At 36.5% G+C, this 13,954-nt stretch overlaps 1 protein-coding gene across 2 annotated transcripts in view; it reads left to right on the top strand.

Moving 5' to 3' along the window:
* Nucleotides 1-13,954, top strand: part of LOC118747910 (serine/threonine-protein kinase NLK2) — a 337,056-nt gene that overhangs the window by 124,869 nt on the left and 198,233 nt on the right. The gene's annotated exons all lie outside the window — the stretch shown is intronic.

Here is a 13,954-nt window from a genome sequence, read left to right on the forward strand (position 1 = left end):
GGACATTTATACATTTCATTGGCAATGCACAAAATTATAAACGTAGATGCGTGAGAATTTTCAAAGTAGATGAACTTTGAACTTTAGAATTGAAGCGGAAACCGCAGGGCACATTAAGCGACTCAGCAAGAAACTTTTAATTACTTAATTGAAGATATCAAGCGAAGTTGACTCATAAACCAGTACCCTTATGCATGCATGTATGTATGTATGTAAGTTTTTGGCATAAATATTTTTACATGGTTATGTAGAGCATAACTAGGTTGCACATTAGGTCAAATCACCCCATTTTCTGTGCGAAAGTCAAATTTTGGAAATTATTAAGTACATTTTTGTTTATGTAGACATATTAGAAATACTGTTAGAAGTTTGTTTGTAAGAACAAGAGAAACAAAATCGAATGCACTTTTCAAACAGTTAGATGACTAAGTCGTTAAAGGGTTAATGAAATTTTTTGGTCGCGAATAGGTTAATTTCCGCAAGTTTGTCTCCTTTACGATATTCTTAAGGGTTTTGGTTCAAGTATGCAGTATGATTTTTTGCAGAAAAAAGTGATCATTTGGCCTATTGTGGATTGGTTCAATAAATGAGCAAAAGAGGTGTACTGGAGGGGGAGTAACCGAAGCGCCATCAACTGTGTCAGCCGTGGTAGATACATACTTAAATATGTGATGTGGTTGGCGATGGTTACAAGTGCTTTATATACATAAAAACACGCATAGAAAATGCACAAGACACAAAATATAAATTAAATTAAGCCACGCGTCACATTTTTAATAAATAACTGAAGCTGAGCGCAGTATGAATTTCATTTTTTTTGTGAAGTATCATTTAGCTTAGAGTGTGTAACCGGTTTTTTAAGTCTTATTGTCAAACTTTAAAAGTTCTCCAGTTTTATTTTGCCAATTTTTGTAAATTTGTTTTCATAAAAAAAATTCTATTAGATAATTTTTCCTTTTTTTGAGCCCCTCTTAGTTACGCTATCGATTTCACATAAGTAAAAAAAATTAGCCAATAAAGAATAATAAAAAAATTTTTTTAAATTTAATGATTCATTGTTTGGCTCTTTATCTGCGGTTTATTGCCGCCGTTTATGCCAGTCATTTTGTTGAAAGCCAAACCAGCGTCAATCATACGGATAATGAAATACAACGACCATACAAATATGTATTACGAGCAGAAGCAACAAAATTATTGTTATGAAAATGAAAGAGCAAAAAAAATTAAATCAATTGAAAACGCTATTTTTGCCATACCATTCCGATTTTATTTTGAACCATGCGCCGCATTGTTATACATACCTAAGTACTTGTTGTTGTGTTTGCCGCAATAATGAGTGTGGGTACCCGCAATTTTGGCATTGTTTTCGACTTCATTGCCTCGTTTTTTTTTTTGTACCTGCGCGCGCGCCACCATATATACATATGAATGTATGTATGTGGCCAGGTAAGACGAGCAAATTGAACGCCCGCTCTCATATGTTTGTGTGTGTATGTAAGTATGTAAGCATCAATATTTGTTTTTGTATTTACGCTTTCGACCGCTTTGGTGCTAAGTTGGCTTGTTTGTTTGCACGCCACAACAGCTGATCGCTGCTGGCCGATAGCCCCAAAAGCACTTTGGCCAACTAGCAGACACCAACCAACCAACCAACCAACCAACCTATCGACCGATCGACTGACTCTGCCTCTGTCAGCCAGCCAGCCACCCGCCGCTTAGCCAACCCAGCCACTTACGTTGGCTGGCGCTTTCGCTTTATTGTTTATTTGTTGGCGGATTTTTGGCATGTGTTTGACTTAGCGAACTGTGCACCATAACCTAGGCTAACCTCCGCGGCAGCAGCAGCAAATGAACAAACACAACTCAATGAAAAGCGGTGGGTTAAAGAAAAAAGAAGAGACAAAGGCAAAGTTAAATAAAATACAGCAGAGCAGAACAACACCAAGACACACATACACACACACACACAGAGGGAATATGGAACATACACACACACACAGAGGGAGTTTTGGTCGCTCAAGTAGCGAATGTGGGGTTGCATATTCAGTTTTTTTTTTTGTAACAGCAATTTCATGTAGTAAGTGTGTACAACTGCGAACAGTATACTGGAAGCAGTCCTGGCTAACCAAAAGGATTCTAAAAGACTCTTCTATGAGCTATAAATCTTCTTTGCCTCATAAAAGAGCTCTTTGTGGAGCCCTTAATGAGCGATTTTTCGTTCTACGCGCGCACGATTAATGGAGTCTTAAAAATGACTCCAAAAGCACTCCAAAACCGATGAATTCGGTGCATTTTATGACTCTTTTTTGGTGAGTTTCGAAGCTTTTTGGAGTCATATTTGATCGTTTTCTAGGAGGCCGTCTTGCTAAATATTCCAAGGAATTGCTTTGTTTGCTTACTTGCGAAATAGGCAGCAGCTGGCAGTTTTGACCAGTGTTGTCATCGAAAATTCGCAATGATCCCCATTAATTTTGAGGAGATAATTCCGAATTAACGAGTGGATCTGGATCAACGCTTACCCCTGTATATGCTTTAACTTCTGCTCTCCTCGGACAGTCACCTCGACGCGGTGCTAGAGAACCTATCAACGTTCTGAAATATGGCACCGCTGGACTTCAGCCCGGGCGTGAGGTATCTATTCTTGGGTATGCCACCTCCTAATCCACCTTGACCATTCATGTCAATGTTAAGATATCCGAGGTGGAATGTGACGCCATCATTCTCAGCAGAAGCTATTACAATGAGAGAATTAACATCATCAAGAGAGCCAGATTACACTCAAGGCTATTTCATCTTGGAACTCTCTAGTAAATTTTCGCGAGCAGAAGTTCACGCATGTGGGGAAAGTTTATTGAAAAATTCACTCTTTTGCAACCAATTCAGTGCAGTGTTTACAGTAAGCGTCTTCTGGGTAGCAACCGAACATCGGTCCGGAAGCGGGCTAATGTGCGTTAGGCTTGGGACCCGCCTCGTAAAAGAAACGCCCAAGAAAAGAAAAGTAAAGCCTCGCATAAGACGACTCAAGCGACCCTTCAAAGTAGAATTTGGCGACAGAATTTTTACGAAAATTTTACAGAACATAAAATCCGGAAAATGTGTAGCCATGTTGCGCTATCGATACGAAAATTGCCGCTGTCTGCACCACAGGAAAATTTGAACCTTTCGGAGTCTCCCCAAAATAACCTCCAAAAAAAAAAAACGGTTTGCATTTTCTTTCTACCCTTTCTCCAAAAAAAAAAAAACAAAAAAACTGTTTCAATTTATGGTGGCACTTTTTATTGCAACATTGCAGCCAGCCATCTTTACAGTTTTATATTCATCCAATACAATCTATTTTTAAACACATTGCTCCTATTTTTTTGCCCGCAACTGTATATAAAAAAAAATATGCAACAAATATATGCTTGGCCACTGCTATAGTTGAGATAATTTTTTTCTTCATTTTAAATTGGCTACTTCTCCCCAGCCCAAGCCAAGTCAATTGACTTTTTGCTTAAAAAAAAAAAAAAACGATAAAAAAGAAGAAAAATCGTCAACAACACTACGACTATGACGAGTACAATTTTTTGCCACCCGACAACTTTTTGCCTTAAACGTGTTAATAAGACGTGCAATTGTTTGTAATTTTATTGCCAATTTGGTAGTAATTTATTTTTGCAGTTGTGCTCAACTAATCGCTAATCAACAAGCAGCGCTCAGCTCGAACAGTCAGCAGTCACAGCAGTCAACAGTCAACAGTGAGCAGTTAGCAGCCAGCAATTCAAAAAACTGCGCCACCGGTGGCTGTTCGACCGCTTGCAAGCCGACTAATTTGTTCTTGTTGCTGCTTTTGCGCTTTTGGGCCAACAGCAACAATGGTGCATAAGGAGCGAAAACGACAACAACACTGCAGCAATCATGATTCACGGTACTATTAACTTTTACAACAGCGCCGGCAAAAAAAAAGAGTTGCATGCAGCAGGCAACGCCGAGAACCGCCTGTGTGTGCGCAGGTGCTTCGCCGCCACCGCTTGCCACACATATCAACAACATTTGCCAACAATTGTTGTTTAACACGAATTTCGTTGATTTCGCATTGTTACGATTTTACAAAATACGTGTATCTATTTATTTCACATTTTGTATTTGTACTCGTTGCATTTGATTGGTTAAATGAGGCAGGTGTTAACAGTTGCGCCGCCAGCTGTAGCCGTAGCGGCACATTTGGACTTGTGGGTGTGGCGCAGGCTCCTATGAAAGCTCCAGTCAGCGACCAGCAGCCACTTTGGCCAATAGCTCTTACGCTCGCTTAACGTCCGCTTTGCCAGCTTGCTAGCTTGCTAGCTTGCTTACCTACCTTCTTACCTTGCTGCGCTGCGCTGTGTGCCGCCCTCACCGTTCGCAGTGCGGCCTTTCTGTCAGCCTGTCAATTTCCTTGAGTGAGTAAACAATTTTGAGGTGACTAATCGATTACGTTAAGATAATTAACGGAAATTTGCTGAAATTTGTTATTTAAAAATGTTTGAAATCGGTATGTGTGTGTGTGTGAGTATGTTCAATTGACGGCGTTTGGCATTTGAAATTGATAGTTTGACTTAAGTGGCGTTGAAGTAATTTTATGCTGTCGCGCATTAATAACTGCGCGGTCTATGATCGAAAAAAAAAAATATTAATTGAATGTAAATATTTGGTGGATTGATGGTGGACGAGTGAACGTTGTCTATGTATGAGCTGAAGGCACTTTGTTTTGAGAAATTTTGGTAATTTTCTAGAAAATTATGGAAAAAGATATAAAAGGTTGACTGAAACATTTCGATATTTTGAACGGCTTTAAGTTGAACTGGTAAATAAAAGAAATCTGTAGAAAATGTATGGAAAATGGACATCACATGAAAGAGGGTTGAGAAAACCTTAGCTCAAAAATTAACCTAAACTTGGTTGTCACCTAATCAAACACAATATAAACGAAAAATATTTTAGGAACAGAAGGTAGCTAATTAGGCATTTAACCGTGGTTGCGCATATTCGATATTTCCATCAATTGTAGTTTAGAAATAAATGCGTCTGATGCTTTGGCCTGATGCATTTCTGAACACACCTTTCCTTTCTCCCTCCTTTTGATCTCTGCTGATAGACAACCACCTACGTAAGCAGGATAAGCAGTAAGCTTACGATGCCGTTGGGTACGCATATCACTTGGCTGTTATGGTCTTAAGAAAACTCGACAGTACTATCTCAAAAGTTGCTCTTCGTGCACTCTCACACTGACATGCCAATGAAGGGTTCAACATAAACTCGTAAAAGCCTTAACGACATAGCCAACATATGCCAACTCGCGGTGGCATCGCAAATGACATTGATCACCTATTCGCTCGCCCCTTATACAAGGTTGGCTGTTAGAGCTCGACTGAAATAAATCGATGGTCCACGATGTTCTTGGCTGTCATATTAGTTGTCTTAATCTGCGCCAAGGATTCTCAACTGTTTTTTGGGCCTCAGCTGATCTTTTTCGATATTCATTTTACATTTTAGGTCTTCGACAATGAAGGTTATCCTTTGGAAAGGCTTTGGATATTTGTCAATTATATATAATAGATAACCATAACCGGTTATGTTTTCACTTGTTGGCCTCACAAGAGCGTTAGAACGCGGGGACTGTGTCCCTTGTTCTGCGAAATCTATTTTTTGATGTAAATCTTCTCTCTGGTTGGATGTAAATGCAAACGCTGATTACTTAAAAAGCGACACAATCGTTGGACTCTAATTCCAAACTCAAATTAAACGAAAAAGCGACAGAAGAAGAGAGAGCATAGGCACGACTACAATTAAGATTTAGATTGAGATTATGATTGCAACTAAGATTGGTATTAAGGTAAAATTGATATTGAGAATGAAATTGGAAATTAGATTAAGATGAGGATTGAAATTAAGATTAATATTGAGATTGAGATTAAGATTAAGATTGAGATTTAGTTTATGATTGAGATTGGGATTAAGATTGAGATTTAGATTAAGATAAGGATTGAGATTAAGATTAGATAACATTAAGATTAGGATAAAGATTGAGATTAAGATTTATATTAAGATTGATATTTAGATTTGGTTTGACATGGAGATTAAGATTTAGATTAAGATTTAGATTAAAATTAAGACTAAGATTCAGATTGAGATTGACCAACCTAAATATGTGAAATACTTACTGCCGGTTTAATTGAAAGCTTATTTTTTCCCCACTTTCATTTTTCGTATTAAATTTTTCTTTTTCTTAAATTACTTCGGTAAGACTGGCTATTAGAAAGATGTAAGTTTTAATTAAGACACATTTTTGAACAAAGTTATCGTTTTAAAGCACTTTATTTTATATATAGTTGCCAACAAAAAAGATATTTGTTGTATCATAACACAGGACCCAGTCAAGACAACGAATTTCAGGGATTAATTTAAGAGTTAATTTTTTACTACTTACTGATTATTTCAAATACTCACTTTTCTCGACTACATAAAATGCATTATTTTTAAAAAATAATGCTTATCTATACCATATACTTCACAATTACTTTTCATATGAATGTCTATAAAATTGCTGGCAGTCAAAGATAATGTCTTTATTGCGAAACCGCCGGCTATAAAAGAAAAACAACACTCACTCCCCACTCAGCATGATTTTGCTAAGCGATTAATTGATCCGATTAAAGCTGCTTAATGAACTGAAATTTGTAGATATAGATATGTATAGGTTTATAGATCGATTAGGCGATTAAAAAACTTTACGAAACATAAAAAATTAGCGTTGCAAAATGCGAGTATAAAACTCCGTAGCATAGCGCTAAGTCAATATAAACTCGAATATGTATGTACATGCAAAAAAAAAAAGATTACACACACTAGATTTGTAACAATCTCCAGCGTTACGCGGCGATTACACCAACCAAATCTAGCTGGCGCATGGCTAAGCCAGCAACGCATAGGCCGTCGCAAATATAGTGAGTTTTATTAAAAAATAAATATGTAAATAAAATGCACCAAAATGCGACAAATATCTATTTATGCACTCACAAATATGTATGTATATGTGTACTTTAGGGTGGTAAAAAATAAAAACTACGGCGCTCTTCAAGAGACTTTCAATAATAATACCGAATTGGTTATTTAACTATTTTTTGTATTAACTGTTTTTATAAATCCCGCAAAAACCCCAAAAAATCGTGGGTCTTAAAAATTGGTAAAACAAACGATAAAATACATAAATAAATAAAATATGTATGTGGACAACTCTAAATATATTTTGATTTCGAAGTAAAAAAGAAAACAGGGATATATATTTTCGATATAGAAGAATCCCAGAGTGTGAGATCATTAGAATTAGTTTTTCCCATGCATTTTTGGCCTACCCTAATGTACATACATATGTATACGCTTAGCCGCATGTCTTTTGCTGATCATAAATTCATGCTGCTTTACGGTTTTCAATTAGCTGCGACACGATGCTCATCGACTGATCAACGCTTTATAATATGCAGGCGCATAAAATGGGAATTTCTTTACATATTCAACACAAATCTATATAGATATATAGTATATATCTGTATACATAAGTATATACGAGTATACTTACTTCAATGTAAACCCCTTTTTGGCGGCTTTGGTGTCTTAAACAAAAATAGCCAATTTTTATGTATGTAAATATTTGTAACTTGACCTAAAAATGTGGTGCTTCAAAAAATGGAACAACCGCCTAGATATCCGCGTATACATACACATACATATACAAACGGGCATTACACAGTGTATTTTATCTGGGGCTAGCCTATTCACAATCTTCACAGCACGCTATTAACATCGAAGCGAACTTATTCAAATGAGTTACATACATACATATTTACACTACTTTACATATATATGTATATACACTCAAGCAAACGTATACACAAAGAAATATCTATGTATGCTCTCCATTTGGTTAGCTAGTCAACTGGTCAGCTGGTTGGTTTATCCGCTTGTCATACGCATTAGTCCCACGCACTTCGCCGGCTGCTACACTTGACAAATAGTAGGACAAAACACAAAAGCTTTGTCACAAAAGCCATGTGTAAGAAAAATAGCGACTTCTGTTTGTTGGGCGCTGTGTGACACACTGTGTCTCTTTGGCCCGTATGCTACTCAGTATTTATTGTACTTAATAAATAATAAATTAATTAACTGCCTAATTAATTCAACAGCAAAATGTGAGATCCAATAGTTTGCCTTAGGCAGCTGTTAATCGCCTCCACTATTTCTGATATCTTTGCGCTGACTGTTGTTTCGCTTTCAGCGCGCGCTGTTGCCAATGCTGGCCTGAGCCGCTGATGGTCGCCGTGTGGGCTTAAGCTCATAATTTACACTAAATTATCATTTGTTTCTTAATAATCTGATGCCACGCTTAGCCAGTATCAGGTTTTTTTTGTTTAGCAAAGCTTACAAATAGATAATGAATGGGTAAATATTTTAGCTTACTTCAAGATCAAATATCTTTTTTACTTACTTTTTTATTTTGGGTCGTTGAAAAGTTGATACATACCTGCATCTGTCACGTTGTTCGTCTAACCAAAAAAATTCATTTCGGAATCGAATTTAGACTTAATTATAACAAAGAGAACTTTTGATTTATTCCCGCTATTTTGAGGGAAAATACCGATTATCTCCATTTTTAAGTAAAACAAGTAAGAAAGTCTAAGTTCGGGCGGAGCCGAACATTAAATACCCGGCGCAAGTATTAAATATGTTTTTTCACCTTTCCGAAACCTTCCGCTAGATGGTAAGCCGGGGTGTATCAATTTTGAGTAAATTAGCGTCCTTCAATTTCGAAATATTGAAGTTTCAAGCATTTCTGAAATTTACCGTTATATGAGAAGCGGCCGTTATTTTAGTCCGATTTCAATAATTTTCAACGTTTTGCTTACACGTGGCAAGCACAATAACCACACCGGGTTTGGTACAAATTGGTAGAACGGCTACCGATATACATATATGTGATCATAAGTGGGCGGTGCCATGCCCATTTTCCAAAATTTTACCATAAACGTATTTCTTGGTAAGGAATTGTTGCAAGTATCGATTTTGAATAAATTAGCTTCAATATTTACTGATTTATCGAAGATTTTGTATTTCTCTAAATTACCGTTATATGGGATGTGGGCGTGGTTATTGACCGATTTTAAAAAGTTTCGGCGATTTTTTATGCTGTACCAGGGCCAACAACTGTGCCAAGTTTGGAAGAAATTAGTGCGGCGGTTACCGAGATATACACATATAACCATAAGTGGGCGTGGCTAAGCCCATTTTCCAAAAATTTATAATATTCTTATTTTTCGTCTAAAACTTATTATAAATATCAATTTTGAGTGAATTATCTTTAGTAGTTACTAAAATATCGCAGTTTTCGTATTTCTGGAAATTACCGTTATATGGGAAGTGGGCGTGGTTAAAGTCCGATTTCGCCCATTTTCAATACCAACCTACCTTGGATTAAGGGAAACCTACATACCAAATTTCGTTAAGATATCTCAATTTTTGCTCGAGTTATCGTGTACACGGACAGACGGACAGACGGACAGACGGACGGACAGACAGACATGGCTTAATCGATTTCTTTTTTCATCCTGATCATTTATGTATACATTTGTCTATATCTATCTCGATTCGTTTTGGCTGTTACAAACAACCGTTATGTGAACAAAATTAATATACCCTTGTGCACAAGTGCGCTCGGGTATAAAAATTGTAAAGGAAACATATCTCTGATACCGAAGCAGCAAGTTGTGGTTTTAATTAAAAACAAAATTTTATATGTAAATTTGCCTTTGGACCTAAAAAACCTGTAAGGTGCTGAAAAAGTCCTTAAAATTTCCCTAAAAATCCGGAAAAGTTCCAAAATTTTCTCAAAAGGTCCAGACAGACTACAAAAATATTCCAGAGGACTGCGGAAAAATCGGAAAAATGCGAAAAACATCCGCAAAATCGGACAAAATCTCATTTTTTATCAATGCCGAAATAATAAAAAGATTAATTATATATTGAGGCGTATTCTGGTTTTCGTACGAATCGAAAATTTGAAATTTTCGAATACAAATGATAGGAAAATTGCATGATTTTCGGTTCGTACGAAAACAAAAATACGCCCCAGTATTTTTCTCTCTGTTTAAAAAATCAACGGACGAAAAATAATTGGAATTTCTGACTAAAATATAAAAACAAAAGTCGCCACTATAAAATCCACCTGTTCTACAATGAAAGAGTGCTAACGGTACCTTCGAAAAAGTGTTGCGAATTTTTTTTATGATTTTTTTTTTTTTAATTTAAAAATGTACAATTTCTGCTCTCTAAATTTGATGGTTTAACGATGGATACGAAATAGATTGTAAAGCTGACTTCGCTCCGATTCTGGTTTAAAGTTTTTCTACTGCATATAAAATTGCTAAAATCAAAACAGAATGGTTCAACTGAAAATATGGTTCGGAAGAGGCTAATCCAACTAAGTATCTCGAATTTTGGTATTGAGCTGCTATGACGAAAATTTCAAAAGTGGCCGAAATCACTGTAAAACGGTCATTACTTTTGAAATTGTGGAAAGGCTACCCACGTAGACGACGACGACTGGGTTACAGTGGAGGAGAGCCAGAAGTGGATAAGAGCCAAAGGAGCTGTAATTACTTGGGACCAGGAGGCAGGAAAATGGAACACTGAAGCGTCTCTTATGCTTATGTCCGGCGCCATCAAAAACACGACCTGTGGGGGGATGCTAGGTTTGGAAACTTGACCATTTCTCCAGAGTGAAACTCCAGGGAATAACTTAGATTAACTAAAAAAGTTGGCATTTTAATTTCACAAATTTATACATGTGCAGAAGTACATATATTTACACCAGGGCTGCTATCTCCAATTCCATGCGAACAACATAGTCGAAAATATTTTTTAAATAACACAAGTCCTATTTTTTATTTAATAAATACTTGCATTACTTGCAACTATGAAAATATGTTTCTCTTTGAAAGAGATACACATCTACATATATACAATCGCATTTAATGCTCAAGATAATCCATAAATTAAAAACATAAACAGTGCATAGCACCATTGCACCTAACTAAATATGTAGAGAGATACAACCTATGCAGTTATGAGAGAATTCATATTGTCAAGAGATAAAGTTGGCTTCATGTATGCGTATACATACGCAAGCACATATGTATGTATGCAGTGTGACTACCCTGCAGGGAAAAGTCCAGGCAGTCAGTAAATATTCCAGTAGCTCAACTGGTGCACATTGACTAGGTTTTTAACTGGTCTGGTATGAGCTCGAAAACTTTGAACAATTAAAAAATTAACATAAAAAATGTAATGCCATTGAAAAAGAAACAATAAAAATATATCTGAAAAAAAAAAAATTAACTAATTAAAAATCCTTGTATCAATGCGATCGAACTATTTCTCTAACTGGCAATTCCAAGGCAGGCTAAGTATCATTTTAACTGCAAATAGTGTACTAGTATTTCTGCTGCTTGGTCGGAGGCAACAATTGACAATTGACAATTGAAATTTCGTATGATAAATGGAGTGCCCATGAAAATAAAATTTTAATTGGTTTTGTGCTTCCTACCCTCGATAAGAAAATATCATAGATCGCCTACGGTTTTAATGTCAGGTGAAGCTCAAATAACTTTTTTTAAAACTTTTTTATAAGTTTTGGCTAATAGCTCAACCAATATATAGCCACCGACGTAAAACCGTAGACCGTGTCAGCTGACAGGACCTATGTTATGGGATACTCATGTTAACGAAAACTCACCATCGCATCCCCGTGCCGCTGCTTCTCTCTCTCCCTCTATCAACAACAACTTCATATGTTGATACGGAACGGCGCCCCGTCTGTGGCTGGTTGAGCTTAAAAAAATGCGAACTCAAGCTGAAATTCAAAAAATCATTGTGAAAGTTTTCCAACAAAATCCGAAATGGAGTCACATAAAAATTGCCAAAACCATTAAAGTGTCGCTACAAACTGTGAGCCGGGTTTTAAAATACTTTAATGAAAATCTTAGTATTAATCGAAAAATGGGATCTGGTAGAAATTGTGGATCAACAGATCTGAACAGAGCTAAACGTGTCAAGGACCTTTTTGGAAAAAATCCAAATATTTCCGGCAGTCCTGCACGCTTTTACAACCACGAAGAAATTAACTATTTTCGAAAGTAGAGAGTATTTTGACTTTTTTCCAACTAGATCAACTCACGGTTTGTATGCTAAATGGTTCAATAGAATATTTCCCTGTGATTTTTTAAATTTTATTCAATTTCGTTTCTATCCAAAAGGTTCTTAGTGTCACTGATTACGAATCTAGAATCTATTTTCAAAAATTCAAAATGGTGGTTACAAAATGGCGGATGGATTTTCAAAATATTGTCAGATGTTTATGAAATTTTATATCCAAAGGTCCTCTGAGTCGCTGATTACAAAACATAATTCCGTTTTCAAAAATTGAAAATGCTGATGGATTTTGTTTTTTAATTGTCTAATTTTTATAAAATTTGATATCCAAAGGTTCCTTGATTCGAAACTGAAATCAGTTTTCAAAAATTCAAAATTTTACCTAAGGAGGCTAATTCGCCAAACCGACTAAGACCAGTGGAACGCTGTTGTACTCTAATCAAGCGGGAAATGAATGCGACGGAGGGTGCATCGAAGGACATAAGGGAATTTAAAATTAAGCACCCTAAGGGCGTTGAGTGAATTCCTGAAAAAAAGAATTAAGACTTTCATAAACAAAAATTTTTTATTTTTTCTTTTTTTGAAAAAAATATATACTACATACATACACATAAGTATGTGTATATATATAAAACTTAAGCGAAATTTTTTTTTATCTTCTTACAGATGCAGAAATTTTCCTAGGGCATCTATATAGATGCATTTCAGCACCAAAAATAAAATTTTGAAACGTCTTATTATCGGCTAGGGCTCGATATTTAAAATGAATTAGATGTAATAAAAAAAAATAAAAATTCCAAATTTTTCGTGCGTACTCCTTAGGCAAAATAAAACTGCTACAATTTTAGTTCAGAACTAGCAGTTTTCTCTGCCGGGTATATGCATATTTAAGTACATGTAAGCAATCTAGCTATGTATAACAACGAACCGAAAAGATTTTAGCTGGCGGCGCCATAGCTGCTAAGTCCAAACTAAGTTCATAAAAGCACATACTTTCATACATACATACTTGCCACATAATCGCTGGCGTTGCGCATTTTCGAGATTGCAATGTTTGCAGTTTATAAATGCTACTTGTAGGTATGTATGTACATATGGATGTATGCACACATTTTGAGCAATGAAATGTAGAGGCAACTTTAAAGTTCCCACCAGCAAACCAACAACAACTAACTAAGTGCATATTTATAGACATTTGTGTACAGGTTGCATGTGGCAAGCAAGCAGCAAGCAAGCATACTAAATGAAGCCTGCCGTTGACGCTGCCACTTGCTCTCTTCATCTGCATAATTTACTTGCTGCGAATGCCAGTTTGGCCGCTGCTACTAAAACTAGTGTTGTTGCAATAGTGTTGTTTGTTATTGCTGGTGGCGCATCCAAATCTTCAGGCGCAACACAATACATACACCTTCACACTCAATGATAGCGATGCCACACTTGCTTTTGATGATTATGTTGCTTACTTTGCATGGCTGCCACACGAACATCCAGCTGTGTTTGCTCGCTCTTTCGCTGCCTGCTACTGGCGCTGCTGTTGCAAACAGCAATGCCACCACTCAGCTCCACCAACACTACTCGTTGTATTTGGCTTGTTTTAAGGTGGCATTGGATTTGCTTAATTCTCATCAATGCGAACGATCAGTTTTGTTATGGAATTAATTTTCCACTTTTCAATTTTACCACATAATGCGAACAGACAGACAATACAATGCGGCAGACGGCGGCAGGCAAGAAG

This window comes from Rhagoletis pomonella, unplaced genomic scaffold (assembly GCF_013731165.1).
Source record: "Rhagoletis pomonella isolate Grant_MI unplaced genomic scaffold, Rhpom_1.0 Rhpom_scaffold_00012, whole genome shotgun sequence".
NCBI classification, from domain to species: domain Eukaryota; kingdom Metazoa; phylum Arthropoda; class Insecta; order Diptera; family Tephritidae; genus Rhagoletis; species Rhagoletis pomonella.